General features: G+C 43.2%; 1 non-coding gene across 1 annotated transcript; it reads right to left on the bottom strand.

The window, feature by feature from the left end:
• Positions 1–22,297: 22,297 nt before the first annotated feature.
• Positions 22,298–22,416, bottom strand: LOC147696914 (5S ribosomal RNA). The gene has a single exon (XR_015299529.1). It is a non-coding gene; the product is annotated as a 5S ribosomal RNA (ribosomal RNA).
• Between the last annotated feature and the right edge of the window lie 1,420 nt (positions 22,417–23,836).

The following is a 23,836-nucleotide window of genomic DNA, read 5'->3' as shown; positions in this document are numbered from 1 at the left end:
GATCAGCTGTGAAACATGCTTCTGACCTTACAGCACTCATATTAGCGCAAGATCTGGACTTACTGATTCTCACCTAAACCTGGCTCTATGATGCCTCCTCCCCTGTTCTGGACATTTTAGTACCACCTGTCTATACCTTTATCAGAGGTGATCGTCCACGGAAAATCGGGGAGGGGGGCATTGCTCCACGCGATTTACCATCATCCTGGTGACAATTTGATCTTCATAGAGCAAATCATGGAGCTCATTAACTCAGGTTCTGATCAGAGATACCATATCTTCGTGGGAGACTTTAACCTCCACTGGAATGACACCAATGATCTGTCAGTCAACTACTTTAAGACTTTCCTGGCAGATTTCAACTTCTCTCAGTTCTGTAAGGGACCCACACCCATTAAAGGCACCACCCTTGACCTCATCATTGCTAGAGACAATCTCATACAACTGAAGGACATCCTACCTTGCGACTGGTTGGATCATTAACAAATTGTCTGCCACATACTGGAAAAGTCGACTAGCAGAAAGGGTCAAACACTTAAAGAGAAACAATGGTCTCACAAATGAGAGACGTAAACATCAATGCTCTTACTTCCATCACCATGAACAGACTTCAGCCTCCACCTGACATGACTAACCTGGATAATTTTTCGGATCATTACATTAGCACTATGACCAATATCTTTGACACCTTTGCGCCAAAACAACTTAAAAGGATTCCCCTCAAACAATCATAACCTTGGTTTAAGGTTCCCTAAATGATGAATGCCGCAAACTTAGGCTTTTAGAGAGATCTTGGAGAAACGACCCTTCCACCACCAGCCTCTTTCAGCTAAGAAAAACGAGAAGCGCTTACAATAAATAAATCTGCCTCGCAAAAACCGACCACTCCAGAGCGCAACTGGACAGTGCCTCAAACAGACCCAAGATGCTATTTGAATCAGCAAACTAACCACACTTCCAAACCAAACCTGTCCTCCGTGACTCCACTTCCTAGCGGGGAGGAATTCACAGTGCACTTCTCAGAAAAAGCTAGGAAAATTGAATTTGAGCTCCTACCGGTCACTCCCATGGGTTCCCCCCAAACCTCACCACTTCTCCAGAGGAGCGGTTAGTTCCCTCAGCCGTCTCCTTTTCTTTTGGAGGTTCCCCCAAAAATGGCGCCTCTTGGAATTCCTTTATCCTGCCAGATTACACAGAATTACGACACGAGATGGCCACTCTAAAACTGGTCAACCACTTCAATGATTCGCCGCCTCCAATTTTTTTTAAAGACCTTACCTTGACAATTCTACTTCTGTGGTCGCGGATTATTCATGAATCCCTTCTACAGGGGAGCATACCATATTGCCTCAAAATTGGGCAAGTCACTCCCATCACTAAGAAAACCAACTCAGATCTATCTGATCCCAATAATTTCAGACCTATCACTAACATCATGACGTTAGCCAAACTTCTCGAAAAATGCGTCCACAAGCAACTCTGCAACCATATAGAGAAATTTCAACTTTTGGACATCTAGCAATCTGGTTTCAGAGCAGGACATAGTACTGAAACTGCACTAATGCACATTGTGGAAGACGCTCTGAAATCCCTTGATCAGAATGTCCCTTGTCTTCTGATCCTGCTGGACCTGTCCTCTGCTTTTGACACCATCAAACATGAAGCACTGATTAATCTTCTACAACGGAGGATGGGTTTAGCGGGTCTGGGCCTAAAGTGGTTTATCTCTTTCTTACACAACTGCACTCAAAGGATCAAACTAAACCAATCCCTTGCTTCCAGTACCCAGGTCAGGATTGGAGTTCCGCAAGGATCCGCACTATCGCACACGCTCTTCAACCATTTTATGGAACCACTCACTGTCATTCTAAGCCAGTCTAACATTCTCTACCACATGTATGTGGATGACACGCAACTTTACCTGAAGATCTCCTCACTTAATGACATTAAAATTCTAAATGGGGCTCTTTCGCAAACTCAACAATGGTTAACCCAGAACCATCTGCTGTTGAACACCCTCAAAACTGAATTCCTGCTGATTGCCCCCCACAATCACTCTGCACCTACTCTGGACTGGCTAAAGCAACTCATAGCCCTTAACTGCACCCGTCTCATGGTTGATTCCGCTAAATCGTTAGGCATTACCTTAGCCAAATTACTTAACATGCAAGCTCACATCAGTGCCACTACTAGGGGTGCCATCTTTCATCTTAACACCCTCAAGAAAATCAAACCTTTCCTTCGACCAAAGACTTACAACCTGCAATACAATCCCTATTGATATCACGCCTTGAATATAGTCTGGTGACCCTTGCAGGGTTGCCAAAAGCGAGCTTGGCCCCTCTCAGAGCTACTCTCAACGCCTCGCCCAGGCTCATCACAGGCTCAAAAACACAACCACATTACACCAGATCTTTTGCAGCTTAACTGGATGTCTATTGAAGCAAGGATTCACTCTAAAATAGCTTGCCTCACACATAAAGCCTTGCATTATAGCACTCCAGCCTATCTAGTGAACAAGCTCGTTCTTTCTGGCTCAAGGCAGAACTTAAAAAGCACGTCCACTCTTCTCTTGAAACCACCCAAATTCAAGAAGAAAAGTACGTACAATCGTGCTTTCTCCGGACTGGCACCAAGAATCTGGAATGCTCTGCCTACTGAGACTAGAGCTAATCCTTCCACTGTCTATTTCAAGAAACAAGCCAAACTGATTTTCCGGAGTGATCCTTAACTGCTGCATCATGCTCCTTTTTATGTCCCCTTGCTGACTCATCGAACATTTATCCCAACTTTTGTTCTCCGTGCATTTTAGGTTTGGTTGTTAATTGTTTTATACCTGTGGGCCCCCTCCCCGCATGTTTGTCAATTATTATATTATGTTGTGTCATGTTCACTTTTGTTTGTTTTGATAAATGCTACAGGAAATATTTTACACCTAGAAAATTGGATCTAATATAGCCCACTACCGGGTCCCTGATCTTGATTGTGTATTTCTTATGGGGGCCACTGTGTTGACTTCTATTGTACAGAGTTTATTCATGTACTCGCCATGTGCACAGCGCTCTGATACTCGCAAGGGTCATGTTCGCGCTTTATATAAAACTTTATAAATAAATAAATATCAAGTAGAAATGCTTTTTTTCTCATTTATTTTCCAACTTAGCATGTGTGCTTCATTGTACAGCACACATACAAAGTGGAAAAATATTCAAAATTAGTCTAAGCATACTATTTTGTATTAGAAGGGTACCCTTCCAGTACAAAACCTATGCTTGACTCACGGAGACACCCTTGCACTATGGCGCAAAGATGTCCCATTGGCGCACAGCATCAAATTACAGCACGGGTGCAAGAGAAAGGAGAAGAGAGTGCCATATTTCAGGAAATATGGCGTTCTCCTTCTCTTGCCTTTTCACCCAGCGCAGCATTTGTGGCTGCTGCACTGCGCTGCGTTAGAAACTGGTAAATCTGGTCCATAGTATCTTATCTTAGGTGCAATTTGTAAAGCGCACTGACGCCGAAGCTTCCTGGCGCTGATAGACAGAGTAAGTGAGGAGGGAGCGCAGGGAGGGAAAACCTAGCTAAGGGGTGGGAAAAGGTAGGTTTTTAATAATTTTCTGAAGTTAAGGTGGAAGAAGAGGATTTGATTGAAAGAGGAAGAAGATTCCAGAGCACAGGAGCTAGGTAGGAGAAACGGCGACCGCCGAATTTCTTAGTTTTGTTTTTAGGAGTGACTAGCAAGTCACGGTGAGCTGATCGGAGGTTGTGTGTAGGGCAGTGAGGATGGATGAGGGATTTGAGGAACGCAGGGCCAGAGCAATGAAGGGCTTTAAAGGTGAGGCATGCCACCTTGAAGGCAGCCCTTTGGTCTATTGGAAGCCAGTGGAGGCTATGGAGCAGAGGCTTGGCTGATTGCCATCTGGGGGTTCCATGGATCAAGCGGCCCGCTTGATTCTGGACGACTTGGAGGCGATGTAGCAGAAATTGTGGGAGACCGTGATAAATGGAGTTAGAGAAGTCCAAGCGGGAGAGCACCAGTGAGATAACAGTTTGAGTAAGTGCAGCGGGGGGGGGGTGGGGGTAGAAATGTGACGGACTTTGCGGATCCTCCGAAGTTGGTACATGCAAGATGAAACTACCGCGCCAACTTGGGCATGGAGGGAGAGTTCGGCGTCAATGATTACACCCAAACTCTTTACTGTTTTTGCAGGGATAGGGGGAGAGCCGAGCTCCGGAGGCCAGAACTGCAAGCCCCAATGGGCGTGACTGAGTCCAGGGAGGAGGAGCTCGGTTTTACCGGGGTTCAGCTTCAATTGATTCTGGTTCATCCAGAGTTGGATATGAATCTGCCGCTTTCAGTTATTGCACGAAAAAGAGACTTGCAGGTTTGAGAGTAATGAGCGAAAACCTTGCAGAAATTCTCCATTCTGAAAACGGGAGGCAACCACCTTGGGGGATCTTTCTCAAGTACTCTGAGGATGGTCTTGGCTCAGTTGATGACCTCTCAAGCTGAGGTACTGTAAGGTCTGCCCCACAGAACCAAGAGACCACTGCGCTCCAGCAACATATTGCTTTTGTATGTACAATTGTTATTATTGTTCTAAAAGCAAACAAACAAAAAGAAAAATATTAGGGCAACAAACTTCAAACAGAGAAATAAAAAATCTATTTGCATAGCAGTAGAATCATTGAAATGTGTACTAATTAGGTACCGTATGATAGGACTAACAATAGCAGAATAGAAAACTTCTGATTTTACCCAGAGTACATATTTATAATCAGAAAATCTAAATCCTTAAATGTAGGCCCAGAAATCGACAAGAAAATAACATATAATACGTATATAGAGTAGTTGATGCAAAGAATTGAGGCTGACATGTCACTATCCACAGACACATGCACAAATGGATTTCAAAGGATCGAATGGCACATAAAGCAGAAATCAGTAGATCAAGTCTAATGTTGTGTGGCCACAGATGAGCTCAAGCAAGAGAGACAACATTAATAATTTATATTATCTCTTCAGGACACATAACTCTCAGATGCTGCTCTAAAGAAATAGTAAAAATTCCAAATATTGATGGTATGATGGCACAACGCATGCCTGCACCACGAGGTCTCAACAACAACTGCGTCTTTACCACGCATGCTTTTACCAGGCAATTTCGTGGTAAAGACATTATGGGCAAAGAGGCATGCATGCTAAAGATCATACTTCTGCCCCCTTCACTATAACTCTTCCTTTTCCCCCTGTACTGCGCCCTAAACGTTAACCCCACGCCCCAGCCTACTCTGCCTTGAGAGGTAAAAACTGTCCCCTAACTCCCTAAAGTACCCTGACCCAGCCCCCCCACCCTGAGGTTTAAAACTGCCCCTGCCCTGTAAACTGTCCCTTTCCCCTCTGCCCTGAGCCCTAAAAATTAACCTCAGCTTCTGGACCTCTTGGCTTGCCTCAAGGTTTTTGGATGCTTTCTCCATGTGCTTAGCCATCCTTAAATGTAGGCCAAGTACATAGTCACCAATGCATAGCTTAAGCTCTTTGCGACGTCTCTCACAGCCTTCCTTCACCAGACATAATAATTCCCTTACAGGATGACCAAACAGAAGTACAAATGGGCTAAAGCACACTCCCTTCTGTGGCACTTCTCTGGCACTTCTCTGTAGACGATAAGCAGGTGTGGCAAAAGGACATCCCATCTTCTTCTGAGTTTTTCAGGGAGTCCCATAATCATGCTTTTCATGGTTTTGTTGAACCTCTGAACTAAACCATTGGTTTGTGGATGATATGGTGTAGTGAACTTGTAAGTCACACCACATTCATTTATTATGGTCTTTAGGTAGCCAGACATGAAGTTACTATGGTTGTCTGATGCCATCTCCTTAGGAAAACTCCCTCTTGTAAAAACCTCAAGAGGGCTCTGGCAACTGCAGGAGCAGTGACAGTCTTAAGTGGAATAGCTTCAGGGTACCTGGTGGCATGATCTACAACCACCAGTATATATCTGTTCCATGATGCTTTTGGAGGGTCAAGGGGGGCAACAGCGTCAATCCCTACCCTTTAAAAGGGAACCTCAACCACTGGAAGTTGAATTTAGAGGGCCTGTAGGTGGTCACCAGCCTTGCTACTGGCTTGAGAGGCCACACAGAAGTCACAAAACTCCTTCGCCTTACGGGCCATGCCTGGCCATTAGATGTGGGAGGCAAACCTACTGCACGTTTTGGTCTGGCCAAGATGCCCAACTAAGGGGATGTCATGAGCTAAAGAAAGTAAGAACTCTCAGAACTGATGAGGCACTACCACTCTCCTAGTGGCACCAGGTTTGGGGTCTCTGGCCTCAGTGTACAGAAGTCCCTTCTCCCATTCGTTTTGGTGGTAGCCACTGACATCTCCATTTTCCTGGTCAGCAGCTTGCTGTCTCAGACTCTCAAGAGTGGGACAGGTCCTCTGTCTCTGGCACAGATCTTCCCAAGAGGGTACCCCTGAGCCTAGGATCTCTGACATGTTGGGCCCAAGCTCCTTGGGCTCAGTTCCCTCTGAGGCTGACAGGTCTTTTCACTGAGCAGAGGGGACCTGAGCTTGTGTCTGATTTGACGTTGATTTCCCAGACCTCATGCCTTTTTTCTTGGAGGATTGGGCCATTATACCAGGCCTCTAACTCACCCTGGACTTTGCTTTGTGCTCTGGGTTTCACACACACCCATGCAGGTATACCCAGCATGGCTGCATGGGTATTCAATTCTATCTCAGCCCATGTTGAGGACTTCAGATCATTTTTCTAGCAGACAGGCTACAGGAATAGCAGAGGATACAACCACCTTCACCCACCCTATTCTAAGGACACCATTGCCATGGGATGCACCTTAGTTTGGATTTCAGCAGTGTTGACTAGATAGGTCTTCCAAGTGAGGTATTGCCCTGGGGTTTTCAGTTTTTCAGTCACCATGGTGACACTTGCACCTGTATCCATCAGTGCTTCCACTCTAACCCCATTGATATGAGGTTATTGTCTGTATTTTTTCAAGTTACTAGGCCAGACAACCAGGGCAGCTACATCCTCCCCACCGTCTGAGACTAAAGTGGTTTCAGTGTGCTCTCTGACATGGTCAGGGCACACCAAGGATCCAACCTGGAGACTCACTACTGCAGCAGGAGCTGCAGGTGCGCTAGTGGGAACCTTTTTTGGGACAATTAGGGTCTCCAGTTCGGTGCCTATTGGCTTTTGTAATTAAAGCACAAAGCCTTCTTGGGAACCCCGTTTTTACCCTGGTGCCCTCCCTTTGACTGTGTATTGTCTCTAGGCCCATCCTTCTGCACAAGTTATTGGGAACCTTTAGAGGACTCTTTGTTTTTATCTTTAGACTGCCCACTCGCTTCCCTTGGGGGATTAGCAAAGCCTTTCTTTTGGTCACATTGACCAAATCAAATGCCTTTCGGAGCCTTTTCTAACGACATTGTAATCGACACCACTGTCTTGCACCTGCTTTCCTTTCAACCAGTGACCTAGTGTTTGACTGAGAAGTGAACAAAATGTACCCAAGTCTGACTTTTTTTGAGAGATTTTGTGAGTCTCCCTGAACCTAATCCTATACTCCTCAGTGGTGAATCCAAAGCCCTCAATCAGGGTATCCTTCATGAGGTCAGAGGACTCAGCATCCACCTCATTAAGTGTCAGGATTCTATCCCGGCACTCTCCGGAGAACAGCTCCCAGGGTGCAGAGCCCCAATACTTCTGGTTCAGTTTCCTCATCTTTCAAGCCCTCTCAAAGACTATAAACCACTTGGCGATACCACACTTTCTACATATGTGGGGACAATACCTTTCCAGATTTTATGGTGAAAAGGTTAATCTTTCTCCCTGTTTAATATTATGCTGCCAGCAGAGATGGGTCCTAGGCCCATCTCAGCTCTTTCTTTTTCTATGGCTAAGATTTTAGCCTCATGGTTATTCTCCTAGCTAGTTTTTGAAGAACAGGATATTCCACTTCTGTTTTTTCTGAGGTACTGTCAGTAGTACTCCAATAGATGTGCTGTCAGCAAGAGAATCTGAGGACTCATCATCCTCACTGAAATCTCCATCCCCTGTTCCATTAGGATTTCCCTTGCCATGGCTCTATCGTGCTCAGCAAGCAAACAGTTCAAATCAGCAATTTAGAAAAATCGAAAAAATTCTGAAATATTTTTTTAACTAATGTCAATTGTGGATTTACTTTGTGGAGTCACCTATTGACCAAGTTGTATCAGCAAATGCAAAGTCTGAACCACAGCTGAACCACCAATGTAGGAAGATGCCTCTCTATATAGTAGACCACAATGAGGTACACTGTGTAAACAGTCCAGGAAAGCCTTATTGGTTTGCAGAGGCAAAAATGATAACACTAAGGGCCCGATGTAGATCAGTCGGTAACAGCCGAAAATCGGTATTTTCAGCCGTTACCGATCGGTAAATAGGCGAATGGTATGTAGGGGGCATTATTTTACCGAATCGGTAAAATTACCGATTCTGTAATTTTACCTAATCGGTAAAATAAGTAATCGGTAAATTTACCGATTCGGAGCCACCCATATGTAGGTGGGACTCTTCAGAGTCCCAGGAGCCTTAACAAATCGGTATTTTACCATCAAATCCAATTTGATGGTAAAATACAGATTCTGGTGTGCATGCACATGTGTGCATGCACACCTATGCCATGTGACAGGCAGAACTCCCCTTAGGGCAGGTATGCCTGCCACATGGCACCCGTGCCTGTTTTGGGGGTGCCAGAGGGTGTCAAAGTGACACACCCTGCACCCTTGTGTGAATCGGTATTTACCGATTCGGTAAATACCGAATCGGTAATGCCCATTCATTCCTATGGGCTTCAAAGCCCATAGGAATGAATGGGCATTACCGATTCGGTATTTACCGAATCGGTAAATACCGAATTCATCCGAGTCGGTATTCCAGCACATCTGGAATACCTACATGTCGGACCCATAGATTTACCGATTTTAAATTACCGAATCGGTAAAATTCGGTAATTTAAAATCAGTAAATCTTTCCTACCTACATCTAGCCCTTTATGCTCTCTTTTGTGGTAGTGTGCGCAAGCAGTTTAGGCTTATCAGAGGGTAGTGCTAAGCATTTGTTATACTCACAGAGGCAATAAATGAGACACACACTCAAAGAATAAATCCAAAACTAATTTAGAAAACAATAACTGGCATTTTATATGAATTTTGATACCAAGAACTTCATAAGCAAATAAGTACTTTTTAAAATATCGACTTTCACAGGTAAGTAAATTATTCCCTTAAATACATCTTTAGGCTCAATTGTTTCCTATGGGAGAAAAAGGCATACACGGTATGTAGGTAATTGCAGTATTTGCCCTTGAGAACTTAAGGTGATAGAGGGGTAAGGTCCAAAGTACTACCAGCAGTTATTGTTTACCTGCCCTGGGGCCTCTGTGTGCAGAGGTGCTGGTCGAGTTGGTAGCCCAATACACCAAAGGAAACGGGGAGCACCTAAAACTAGGCTGCAGAAGGGGACTTAAGGACATGTCCGTGAGCTCCCAACGGGGGCTCAGTTCATAAGGTCCCAGAAAGCCAGGCTGCCCAAGCAGTTCTCAAAAACCTGGGCCAAGGCACTGGGGTGCAGAGGGGTTAGGTCAGTTGGGCTTGTGCATCATGGGTCCTTGCGGTTGTCTGTCTCACTGGTCGAGGGTGCAAAAATCAGGTTAACTGGGCCACTCTGGAACTAGGTCTCTGTGGTGCTGGTGTCCCTCGAGGGCTTCTCAGTCTTGAGGCGTTGGAGAACAGATTAGACTCAAGCAGGCTTTGGTTGTACCCCGTTTATTGGAGCTGAGCACCTTCTCACTTGCTGGGGAAATGGATCTGACCTCCTGGAGTACAGTGGCCTCTTCCTGGGAGGCTGCTGCATTGGTATGAACAGTGTGCAGCAGCACTGAAAACCGGACTCTGCTGTTTTGGTGCCTTTAGACTGCAGGCGAGTAGCTCCTCTACTCCAAGGGAGATTGTTGGCAATTAGTGAAGGCTGGCAGTCTACCAGGGTTATTGATAGAGTTTCAGCTGCAGGACGAGTCAGGTTCTTCACCATTGTCGAGACTGGTGCAGGCAGGCAGGGTTAGGTGCTAAAAAGTCTACAGGAAGTCTTTAGTTCTCCTTTTAGTGGCTCTTCTTTGTCCTTTTCTTCTGGGTTTGTTGGATCTGAGTTCCTAGCACCAGGGGTGCCACCTTATACTCACTTTAGAGGCGTTAACGAGAGTGACAGGTGGTAGCCAATGGGCTACTCACCTTTAGGGTGTCTACACATCCTATATGACCTCTTCCTGTGGCAAGTGGGCCTAACCCTGACTTGGTGAACCTAATACCACCAAAAACCAAGGTGGTGGAATTCTAGTTTTCGAGTTCACAACAGGTAGCCCGCCTTAGGGGTGGAACTGGCCTGACAGTGAACACACCTCCTGACTAGCTAGTTTTCTCGCCTGCCTTGATAAGCTGATTATTAGTCATCCTGCTTGGAAGAGGTGACAACACCTCTGGACAGAGCAGGCATTGTTTCTGCCCTCAGAGTGTGGGCTCTCACCTGCAGGGAGTCAGTGGCAGACTAGTCTACATCAGCCAGCTAGTACCCTAGAGGTTAGTAGGGTTTCGGGTGTACTTCTAAGGTACCCTCTGAGTGCATGTATTAAGTGTGAGTTTATTAATACAAGATGTTTGATATCAAGCATCTTTAGTTTCAGTGAAGTCATCATGTAGCTGGGGAACTTGTAATCACCGGTGCTCTGTACATATACTCAAGATGGCTTCCCTGTTCACTGGCAATGCCCAGGAATCGACATGAACAACACTGGGGCATGTCTGCTCTTGTAGATATGTCCTCACATGTAATATAATGCACCCTGCCTTAGGGATGTAAGGCCTGCTTTAGGGGTTAGGTACATATATTGCATGTAGTGTCTTCAGGCATGACACACAGGTGTACCATGTTGTGTCTTCACTTTTGTCTGAACCATGTAACCCAGCCTGCATTGCCAGTTTGCATGAGTGTGGTGAGGGGTCCGTTAGTGTGGCACAATACATGCTGCAGCCCTTAGGGACCCTCTTTAGCATCCCAGCCCTAGGTACTAGGGGTACAGTTTACTAGGGACTTACAGGTAGTGCTAAATGTATTGCCGATTGGGATAACAATTTTACAGTTTTAGGAAAAGAGATCATGTACTGGGGACCTGGATAGAAGGAACCCAGTGACCCTCTGTCAAAATTGCATAATTTACCAGACAAAAGTGGGGGTTACTCTGTCTAAAAGGGGAACTTTCCTACAATGGCCCACCCAGACCCAACTAGGCTCTGTATTGTGTGTCTAGGAGAAATACGCAAAGCTCAACTGTCAGCTACTCCCAGTCATTTGACCCAGGTACAGGGCAACAGGCAGTAAATGGCTAAGGCAGGAAAATAACCACTTTCTAAAAGTGGCATTTTCAAAACTACAATTTAAAATCCGCCTTTACCATAAGTTAGCATTTTTCATTACAATTCCCAACACACCAAAAATGAACTGGTTACCTGTTGCCATTTGAAAATAACAGCTTATTGAATGTAGTAAGGTAACTCCAATGTTATCCTCTAGAAGGGATAGGCCATGCAGTAGTGAAAATGAATTTACTTTTCACTACCAGGACATGTAGAACTTAAAATTGCATGTCCTACTTTTTAAATACACTGCATCCTGCCCTCTGGTCGGTCCAGGGCTTACCTAGGGGTGACATATGTATTTAAGAGGCAGGTTGGAGCCTAACAAAAGGTTCATTTTGCCAGGTCGAACTTGTAGTTTAAAACTGCACACGCAGGCTGCAATGGCAAGTTTGAGACACATTTAAAGGGCTACTTAAGTGGGTGGTACAATCAGTGATGCAGTCTCCCTGGTAGCATTTAATTTACAGGCCCTGCGCTCATGTAGTGCCTGCCACTTTACTAGAGACTTACAAGTAGATTAAATATGCCAAATAGGGATAAGCCAATGTTGCCATGTTCTAGGGAGGGAGCACATGCACTTTCGAATTGGTTAGCAGTGATAAAGTGTGCAGGGCCCTAAGGTAAACAAAAACACGATTAGCCAAAAATGGAGGAGGAAGGCAAAACGATTGGGAGAAGACCACACTTGGCTGACATGTCTAACACTTACACTTTTGTAAGTCTCTACCTTCAATATTTTCTAAGCAAGGTTTTCACAGTACCAATGGTAGTCACATGTAGTACTGCACTTACTACAAAATTGTAAGTCACTACAAAACGTAAGGCACTCAAAATAATCAGCACAATGAGAGAAAACACATCACCCTTGCTCAGCGGTCTAGTCTAAGGTAAATTATCTGTCAGATGGAGTGTTAGATAATTTACCCTAGACAAGACCTCTGAGCAAGGATGATGTGTATTCCCTGACAGCACTTCAATCTAGAAGAGTGATAGAATGATTAGATACACTGGGATTCTAAACCCAGTACTAGGGTTCCAAACCCAGCTTTCAGGTGGATGAGGTAATGGTTTGGTTTCCACTGTCGGGACTGGGTAATGGTGCTGAATTTGGAAAAGAGATAGAGACTCATCAATTGTGCTGTGCGCATATGGAATAGCAGGACTCGGTACTCGCAAGCAATATGAGTTTGTCTTTTATTAAATATGGTGATTTCTGAGTTAGAACAAATGTTCAATTCACCCTAAAGAGGATATTGAGACCATGGTTTTTATGTGGCATGTGACAGCATAGTGGTCTAGTACATTGGCATAATAACTGAAAGTGCTGGGGTTCTAAACTCAGATTTTATGGGATTTTGTTTTACGGATTGTGATATATTGGTTCTAACAATTGTGATTTGTTCATATTGCTGCAGCTTTTGAAAAGGATATCAGTTTCAAAGTATGAGAATGATGTACATTTAAAATATGAAATTTGGAAATCCAGTTCAGTAGAATGGAAGTAATTCTATTTTAATGAGTTAAATGCGGTGAAAGATGGTAGTCTTTTTTTCACACATTTTGTTGGTGATATCTATGGAGAAAAGGGTGGTACTTTTGGCTTAGACCACGTGTTTACCATTTTTGGTGGGTACTATAGAACAGTATCAAGAGGGGAAATACTTGATTACCATTTTACGGGGCTGTATGTGGAGAAATCTGCATGTTCCTGGTGAGTCCTAGGGAATATAGACTTGATTGTAATGGGATGTTGTGGCAGTCTGGGTAGTTTGTACATGGTACCATTGTTTCTTTCAGGTGCATTGAGATGATTTTTAATAGATCGGTATTTCGCTATTACAGATACCATTTGATTGGGGGAATCATTATCTGCTGATACAGACTCAAGATTTGGTGATTGAACTCTTGTTAATAGTATACTACATGAATTTACTTGGTTGAGTTTATATACCCTGTCAAATTCTCATGCAGTGTATATATGGGGAGTGAAAGAGTTGGCCAAAGAGGATTCATGATTATAAGCAGATTTAGTAATGTGAGTTGTAAATGCATTTTTAGTAATTCTGAGTTGATAAGATAGCAGCCAAATGGGAAGAATAAGATGTTTAGGAGTCCAATGAATGGGACATATATTCAGAAGGAAATTGTGTATATATATATATATATATATATATATATATATATATATATATATATATATATATATATATATATATATATACACACATATATATAGTTAGGATTTTTTTCCTATGGGATTTCTGAAAATTCTATGTTGAATAGCTTTGGCGTTTGTGGACGGAATTGGCTGAAATTTTCTGGAAAATGGCACATTTTTTTTTCTGAGCAGCCCCTGAAAATTGGGTGGGGTTTCGTCAAGGGGGGGCCGAGAAAAAAAGGGGGGTCCCAAAACGCGTTTTTCCCATTCCTTTTTCTATAGGGCGGTTGGGTGTCTGATTTGACGTTGATTTCCCAGACCTCCTGCCTTTTTCTTGGAGGATTGGGCCATTATATCAGGCCTCTAATTCACCCTGGACTTTGCTTTGTGCTCTGGGTTTCACGCACACCCATGCAGGTATACCTAGCATGGCTGCATGGGTATTCAATTCTATCTCAGTTCATGTTGAGAACTCCAGATCATTTTTCTAGCAGACCGGCTACAGGAATAGCAGAGGATACAACCACCTTCACCCACCCTATTCTAAGGACACCATTGCCATGGGATGCACCTTAGTTTGGATTTCAGCAGTGTTGACTAGATAGGTCTTCCAAGTGAGGTATTGCCCTGGGGATTTCAGTTTTTCAGTCACCATGGTGACACTTGCACCTATATCCATCAGTGCTTCCACTCTAACCCCATTGATATGAGGTTATTGTCTGTATTTTTTCAAGTTACTAGGCCAGACAACCAGGACAGCTACATCCTCCCCACCGTCTGAGACTAAAGTGGTTTCAGTGTGCTCTCTGACATGGTCAGGGCACACCAAGGATCCAACCTGGAGACTCACTACTGCAGCAGGAGCTGCAGGTGCGCTAGTGGTAACCTTTTTTGGGACAATTAGGGTCTCCAGTTCTGTGCCTATTGGCTTTTGTAATTAAAGCACAAAGCCTTCTTGGGAACCCCGTTTTTACCCTGGTGCCCTCCCTTTGACTGTATATTGTCTCTAGGCCCATCCTTCTGCACAAGTTTTTGGGAACCTTTAGAGGACTCTTTGTTTTTATCTTTAGACTGCCCACTCGCTTCCCTTGGGGGATTAGCAAAGCCTGATTATATATGGTCTATAACCTATGGTTTTTTCAGTGAATATATATATCTTATTCCCTTTGGTGTTAAATCTAAAATCATACGTCAGGGATACAAAGGATTTCCTGACGAAAATACAAGATTTGCAGTGGAATCCAGGATATCTGCTTGTGGTGCTTGACATCACAAGCTTATATACAATCATTGAACACCAACAGGGCTTGAAAGCAATAAGACATGCTCTAGAACAGCGCCAGATGCGCTTCGCCAGACACAATCTCATGATATCGGAATTTGTTGAATTCTGCCTAACCAATAACGTATTCCTGTTCGAAGAACAACTGTATCTACAGAAGTCAGGGACGGCGATGGGTACTTGCTTCGCTCCCAGCTACGCGAACCTCTTTGTGGGCTGGTGGGAGGAGCAAGTACCCAGGAGCTGCAAGGTTGGACAGGAGGTGGGCTCTATCGTGTGTTGGCATCGATACATCGATGACCTTTTCATCGTTTGGGATGGCAATGTTACAACAGCCACTGAATACATCAAACTGCTCAACAACAATACTCTCAACTTACATTTCTCTGGATCCATCTCTCCTGTGGCAGCGGAGTATTTGGACCTGAAGGTGTTTGTTGAAGATGGGCAACTACACACGATCCTGTTTAGGAAAGAAACTGCTGGCAATTCCACACTCTTTGCCAGCAGCAGTCACCCACCGCAACTTGTCAATAGCATCCCCTATGGGGAGCTATTGAGAATTCGTAGAAACTGCTCCAGAGATTGTGATTTCGAGGCGGCCGCTCTGAATGTATATCCCGCTTCATGGTAAGGGGGTATGGCGAAGACCTATTGTATGATACGCTGAAAAGGGCAAAAAAGAAATCAAGAGGGAGTTTACTCACTGCCAGACCAGATGGATCTGGCCGTGAAAGAAATAGAACCACCACCATCAATAAATTTAGGTTGATCACTCCCTATTCTACAGGAGCAAATGACCTGAAAAGAATGCTTAAAAAGAACTGGCATATTCTGCAAACGGACACTGTACTAAAGGATGATCTCCCACCTAACCCATTAGTTACATTCAGTAAAGCTAGGTCTGTGGGTGATATACTCGTCAGGAGCCATCTGGAAAAACCTCCCCCTAGGGTAAACACCTTAAAAGATCAAAAAGGGTTTTTTCCCTGTGGGAGATGCAAAGCTTGTGCGAGTAGCAAGAGAGTTCTCTCGTATACTATACCAGATACAGGAAGGAGTATACCCATTAGAAAATTCATCACCTGCAGCACACAATATGCTGTTTACTGTTTACTCTGTCCGTGTGGCCTCCGCTACATAGGCAGCACCATTAAAGAACTGAAGCTAAGGGTTATGGAGCACTTGAGAGCCATCGACAAGGCAGACCACAGTTACCCAGTGGCCCGCCACTTCGCGGAGGTCCATGGACGAGATCGAAAACTATTACAATATTTCGGTCTTGATACCATACCACCTAATATGAGGGGCGGAGATCGCCTCAGACGACTCCGTAGACTTGAATCAAGGTTTATAATAGACCTCTCCACGAAGTACCCCAGGGGCTTAAACGCAGGGGAGGAGATGGCTTTCCATTTGGGTAAATAAAAATAAATAAAAATAGGAATACAGTGTCCATATCACTTCCCCATCTGTAAGAATTATCAGGGAAGTACAGCAGTAAGAACTCTGGATAACTTGATGGCCTATAATTGATTTCTAAACACAACTGTAATGTGATGTAGAATCCGATGATCACTGAAGTGGCTGTTTGTTTGTTTTGTTTGCTTTGTGAAGGTATTCATATTTGTTTATTCAGCACATACCTTTTGTGTACTATTGTCGTCTAATTGGCAGAACACTCACTAGTTTTAATCATGAATTATTGTTGAATGGACCTTGATCATTCTCCCAGGGTTTTCCCCTTCCCTAGAACCTTTACATGTCTTAGCACCTAACAATAATGTGTTCTGAGGATTTTGGAATTTTCTATCACCTACATAATTATGATGATGAACTGAGATTTAAACATTGTGAGTTGTACTGCTTCTGTGACTCATATGGCAAGAACATACGGTGATTGTCTGCAGACATTGGTGGACCATTGTGTATTAGATAGAGGACCCTAGCCGATCCACGGCTCTATTTTCGTTGTTTACATCAGAAACTTATGATCTATTGTTTATACCCACTACCTGTATGGATTTGCCCATCAATGGGCTTTATTGTACAATCTGCGATAATTTTTAGGTTGCACATTTCACACTCTAAGATGGCGCCTATAGCGTCTATAGTGGGGTTGTCCTCTATCTATCTCTATGTACAGAGTGAGAAAGTGAAAATGGTGTATTTAATCCATCCAAAAGTAAAAAATCACTGTTACCACACTGACGAAGGCAACACGCCGAAACGCGTCTGTGGAGAGTGCCTGCATGAAATAAACCTGCACGTTTGAAAGTACCTCTCGAGTGCTGTTGTCTTCTTTTGAAGAAAAGAGGAATTGGAGCGTTATATATATATATATATATATATAATTGGAGCATCGTAAGAGATGACAACAAGGAGTAGAAATTCGAGAGTATGAAGATTGATCTTACAACCCATTAATTTTGAAATAGCAGGTTAAGTACAGAAAATGATTAGTTAATTTGGACATTTTGAATGGACTTTATTGTAATTGGTATATTGTGCACTATAAATCGCAGTTTTGCACATTGGATGTAATGATGTTGATTGATCTACTCAATTTGAAGATTGTTTTTTAGGAATGTTATATGTTTCTAAACTTGCTCAAAAAAGAGTTGTTTTTATCTTTGTCTGCAGCCCTGGGAAAGGGGATGGCCCAGAAACATGTGTTGACTGTATTTTCTCAAAACAAGAGTATGAAATTGGACTGTAATGGTACTGAAATACTTTGAATAAAGGAGTATGGAAATCAAACTTTTCAAAAAAAGATGTTTGTGGGGTAATATAAGTCTCTAAGACCTCATATGGGATTGCTTGAAATCAAATAAGCACCATAGGGGTGAGTGCTGAAGGTACAGGAAACTGGCAATATTTCCTGACTTTCCCTAAGTAAGTGTCAATCTATGGTACTAGAAAAGTCTAGTTGTGAATACCGAAAAGTAAACTTACTTAAAAGTGTAAACTTACTCAAAGTGGAAACTACCTGTGTGAATCAGGACCGTTATATCTACAGTGAATCCGCATGTATATTGGACAAACCTGTTCATCACTATTTGGAAGAAAGAAGCCCAGGTCTGAGAGTGTAAGGCAATTCAAACGGAAAGTATGCGTTTTTTGGATAATTTAATCCATAATAAATTTCTCTCAACCATATCAAATGTGGATTTAAAATCCATAATACATACTGCTAAAGTGCCTGTACATGTGATGAGTTGTGGACTAGCGGCTAGAGCTATTGCCTGTGGAACCTGGGGACCCACACTGGAATCCCTTCCTTGGTGCTTGCCTCAACATTGTGTGATTCTGGACAAATTACCTAATCTCCATCGGCCTAAAAAATTGAAATGTAATGTGTGTAAAATGTATTTTTGTAATCATCATGTACATAATCATTTCCATACATCTTATGTAATGTATTGCGCTTTGTTGTTTCATGCATAGTTTTGTGCTAATGGTTTACAGCAAAAATATGATCCATAGTTGCTTGACCGGCTTAGCCAGCTTGAAAGCCTACACGTTTCAGTGGGAGAATATGACTTATTAACACCCATTTATCTAAAGCTCCCACCACAATATTAGAAAGTTATTAGTCAAACTGGCAAAACACTGATTAAAGAAATCACTGTGTCATGACTATCTTCCTTCATAAAAATGGGTAAACTAACGCCCCATTTCAGCTACTTGGCTTACAGCCTGTTGAAGCTATCAGTGTGGATTTAAAAAATGTAGTCCAAAGTTTAGCATCTGTACTAACCTTATACTCTGGATCCGATAGGAACGAGACACTCCTCCACCCCTCACCACAACCACTACTGACCACATACAGTGTGATATGTGAAACGAACAATAGAAGCGGTGAAAGGGGAATAAAAAACAAATAGAATTGATATCGCTCTCTGCCTCTTCATCTGGGCACATGCACTGCAAATTGATATAAAAAGCCAAAGACAATGGTAGGTCGAGCCTTTCATGGCCTGTCATTAACATCCTGCACCTGACTTCAACCGCGAAAGAATATGCTTTACAACATCACTGTGTAACCAGCTCTTTGTGTCTTTAGTACGAAACTGACATGCCTGAACCTGAAAAACAACAAGATAAAAGTAACCACTGAAATGCTGATTAAACTCTCTGCCTATTGACAACATAACTACCTTTACCGCGTACATATGTACCATTTGATATAGAGTAACATGACTTAAGTGTACATATATATGTATTGTTCTCATATATAAACATTCCAGGCTGGTTAAATATAAAAAACACATTGATTGTTTTTTTCTAATTTTATCTTTTGTCCATGATGACAACAGCGCAGCGGTGAGTTATAGTACAGTCTATGGCTTCCTCAAGGCTTAACAGCAGGCGTAAGAGTCATCTACACCAGGATTTAATTGACCGCTGCATAATCAGAACCCATGCACACTGTGCTCTTCCCCTACCAACACCATACGTGTTGTAGGAAACACACCTCAATGCGAAGAAGCTATTCTTCAGAATAGCAAGAAACTCATAAATACCAGTGGAAAGTTTACTAGAGGAGTTCCATCAGCCTTGAGGAAGTACTACTATTTAATACTAAGATGGTGTCATCATGAAAAAGGATGAAATCAGGAGAAATGAGCACAATTGTTCTTTTTCACATGAATCAAGCAGGGAATGTGAATATATGATAACAATATTGTATCAAGAAATCTATTCGTACAAATGATGGATTTTTTTTAAACTCTTTCTCAGATTAAAGTATTCATACCAATAGATATGCACACCTTAGGTGAATGCGCCAGTTCCAAAGTCAAAGTAAGCTTTATTGTTCGGTTAGTTAAAACCATTACATTAAAAGACGAGCAAATAAATAAATAAATAAATAAATAAGTGCATTAAAAGTGATAAAACGTCCAAGACAGGTAGGGAAGAGAAGGTGTTCAGTGTCCAAGACTGCGAGCTGGGGTGTTGGGGGACATTCTCTGTGCAATGTGCAATGTGCAAAGAGCTGCTTGCCGGCCATTCGGTTTTTCGACTACGCTATTGAAGTCTTTCATTGTGCAGGGGACAGTCGTATAAAAATGATTGTCGTTAACCTACTTAAGGACGCCGGCAGGTCTGCTTAGCAGAGAGAGAACTTGTGCAAAGCGTATTTAAAATGATAGTAAAAGTGGTTGGCTTACTATAGATGTTCATCAGTGCAAATGCTTTGTATGTCCCATTGGTAGAAAAAGTTATTGGTGCAAGGAGGATGACTTGAGCAAAATAGATGTTATAGGGCAGTAAAGTAGACTGGGGTTGACTTAAGCCAGTGGCCATATTTGGTGTAACTAAAAGGAAACTGCACCCTCGTTGCCGTAGGGAGCAGGTGTTCGAGGCTGGTATAGCTGCCCTAGCAATTCGGGTGCTTTCTTTAGTGCCTGGGCAACCCCCTGAAGGCACTTTACTGTTCAGGAGATAACTCGGAGAACTCCAACGTTTAAGCAAGTTAATATGGCTTGTCTGCAGTTGCGGTCCCTTGCCTGGTTCCAAAAGTGCCTGAGCCATCAGCGGCTCAGGATTCCGGTGGACCTGCAAAAGCAAATGATGTGAATTGCATCCTCCTTTGGTAGACCACACAGCCTACATGGGATCTCCTCCTGCTCTTAACCATGGCACTGCATGCGCGTTATAGGGGAGGACGCCTAAGTGATGTTGCAAAAAGTTAGCCTCAATCCTACTGCTGAAGGCCCCGCCCAGGTATTGCTGTGGCTTAAGGGAGGTGTGACTGTTTAGCACTATCCACGCATGGGCGCGTTTCTCAAGGGATTCCTTCTCCTCCAGGGATGAGATTGGTTTTGAAGATTTGTTTGCAGAACTTCTGAACGTTTCTGGGCAAGGCAATATGGACCACAGTTGAAATAGACCAAGCACGTCCACAATTTCACCAAAATAGGTATTAATGTGGCACAGAGTTCTACAGGGCTGTAGGGCCCATTAATGTGTTCTGACAGCCCAACTTCTGTTGTTGACTATTGAGGAACTAGTGCTATTTCCAGGGGCACAACCCAGGCCCCTGAGGTGCAGTGGACCCCAAACATCCAGTGAACCCCCAGCCTTTCAATGTGGCCCCATTCAGCAACAAGGCCAAAGTACATCAGTAAAAACTGAGAGCCTCAGGGGCCTTCGAACATATGTTGCGGGGGGCTTCATCATTTTGCGTTACGCCACTGGCCATTTACATTACCCTGATGTCCCACCCCCACTATGATTGTATATTGTCCTGAGGCCACTATGTGCTACTGTTGTGGCAGCTATCACAATGCTGCAAAGAAGGGTATATCAAAACGTGTAGGAACTCATTGCGTACTACTGTTGCAGCAGCCATATCAATGCAGAATTAAAGGGACCTTCTACCCATGGAGAAGGCAATTATATTCTACCATTGTGGCCCTTACCACAATTTCACAAACAGCTAGAAATGCCCAGTTATAAGGATGCTGTGTAATAACTGCAGGGTGGGGATCATTTTGCCAGCATGTGCAAGAAACAGAAGAGGAAGTTGGAGATGTGTTATTAGCAGGTCATCAAAGGAGAGAATTGCACACATCCTCTATGAAAATTGATGGGAAAAGTTGTGCAGTTTAAATTAAGCAAACAGTGCCAGGAAGTTCTTAAATTGTGAAACTGCCCTGCAATTCTGCTGAAAGGATTGGATTCTAAATTGGAGTGTACAGCACCAACTGATGCACGTAATGTGGGTATTAGAATTGCATTTCCGCAGAAATAAAAGGAAGGTGAAAAGGCAATTTCATTTGATTCACGGTCAGTCAGTAGCACCTGCGAACCAAAGTATTCTGTGGTTCAAGATTGGCAGATCTGTGTGTGGAGTGGAGTCCATTATTAGAAATGTCTGCAAACGTTTGATAGCCTTGTTAGCTGTTCAAGGAATGTCTACAGTGTCTGCAAGCTGTATGTGTTTGTGCATGCACTAACAGAAATACATTTATGTTATGTTATGTTAAAATTATTTGTATAGCGCACTTCCTCCCACTGGTATGGCCTTGTGGCGCTACAGGAGCCCAGCCACCTTCTGCTCTAAATGTCATTGAATTCAATTGAAGTTGAATCAATTGAAGTTGAGAGTCTGATTGGTTGGTTAGCTGTCATTGTCAGTCATATTTCTTGTGGTTGTCACTGATTTTGTATGGAGTATATTAATCACTGAGGGGTCAGTGAGTTATCATTGATTTTGGCTAGAAACCTCACCGAGTGCACTGGGTGTCCTTTGAGTAATTTAGCATGTGTATTGTGCCACATGTATTATGTGTGAATGAAAGAGTGAAATGAATGAATCAATAAGACTTATAGAGCACAGCAGTTGCCCAAAGGCATCAAGGCGCTAAAGAACGGACTACAGTATCAGGTATTCCCAGGCGGTCTCCCATCCAGGTACTAACCAGGCCCAACCCTGCTTAACTTCTGAGATCAAACGAGATCAGGTGCTTTCAGGGTGGTATGGCTATAGCATGTGAGTGGAACAACCAAAGACAAATGGTGCCCCTGAGAAAATTAGATTTGGAAGGTACTGGATGTCTGCAGGAGCAAATCTATGGCTTCAGAGACACCAGTATTACTTGTCACAAAGGCTGCCTACTTGCTCTTGAATTCCACATGTACCAGAGAACTGATCTAGCATGTATTCTGTTGTGTACTGGTGTGTGGGTTGTCGAGAAGACAAGCACTGCCCTGAGCTTATGTGGCCTGTGTCAGATGCATGTTCAAACTTCTGTATAAGGTCTTCTGTTAGCTCTGTTGTGATACAACATTTTGGCATATCTTGGCTGTGTTGAATATATGTTCTATGTTCTGTGTTCTGTCTAATCTCTTCTGTTGAACGTTTTTGTGATTGTTGTTTCTTTTTGGAGAGTCATGTAGCGACTAGGCGTAATTAACTACAATGTGAACTATGGAGTGGGAATCAAAAAGGTGGGGGCAGACTTCCTGTCTCTGGGGAAATGGACCCGAATGCCAAAGAAAAAGATGATTTCATGGGGGGTGCTGCAATGACACATGCAAAATGATATGGCCCTCATTAAAAGTGAACTATTAGTTCTGATTGGCAGACTTGGAATTATTAATTATCTGTATTCCACATGCAGATTTCAGCTGCTCAAAGCCAGTTCATGGTAGAAGGTGGAGACACATTGGGGCATATGTACAAAGAAATGTTGGTGCGTAGAGCGGCGCCAAAATTGGCAGCACCACGCTCTGACATTTTTAAAACGCAGGGTTGTGCCATGCATTGCAGGGAATGATTGTTTAGGTGCAGGAAGGGACACCTTCCTGCATATAAACAATCATTTGTGGCATTTTGCTCTTGCAGCATACATAGAAAAAGCAAAAACAAGGAGAAATAAAAGTATTTCCCCTTTTTCGCCATTCTAATGCTTGCTCTTGCACTTGTTTTTGGCGCTGCCTTAGATTTACACATTCTTCTAAATCTGGGGCAGAGACAAAAAGCAATGGGTGTTGCGGTGGAATTCCCACAGCAATACCATTGCACGCCCCTTTCACTCAGATACTTGCATGAAAGGGTACCATATTTATAACGCGGCGTTAAGCCAAAAAAAGAGGCTTAACACCACTTTATAAATATGGAGCAGGGTATCGCGCCGCAGGAACGTCGTTAAAAGTGATGTTGCTGTGGCGCATTGCCCTTGTAAATATGCCCCATTGTTTGTTTCCATAGTAAATTTAAAGTCAATTTGCAACAGGCACAACAGAACTTAGAACATGCTAGGAACGTGGAACACGCTGTGTAAGCGTCAGAGACGCCTTAATAGCATTATAGGCCCTGGGCATAGTAGTGCACTGGGCCCTGCCTATACAATCACTCACAGGAATAAAAATATTTAACTGAAAATTATAGTTAAATTATGTCTGCATG

The sequence above is a fragment of the Lissotriton vulgaris genome, chromosome 8, assembly GCF_964263255.1.
Source record: "Lissotriton vulgaris chromosome 8, aLisVul1.2, whole genome shotgun sequence".
Lineage (NCBI taxonomy): Eukaryota > Metazoa > Chordata > Amphibia > Caudata > Salamandridae > Lissotriton > Lissotriton vulgaris.
The sequence above is the reverse complement of the archived record's forward strand: the minus strand, read 5'-3'. Positions and strand labels throughout refer to the sequence as shown.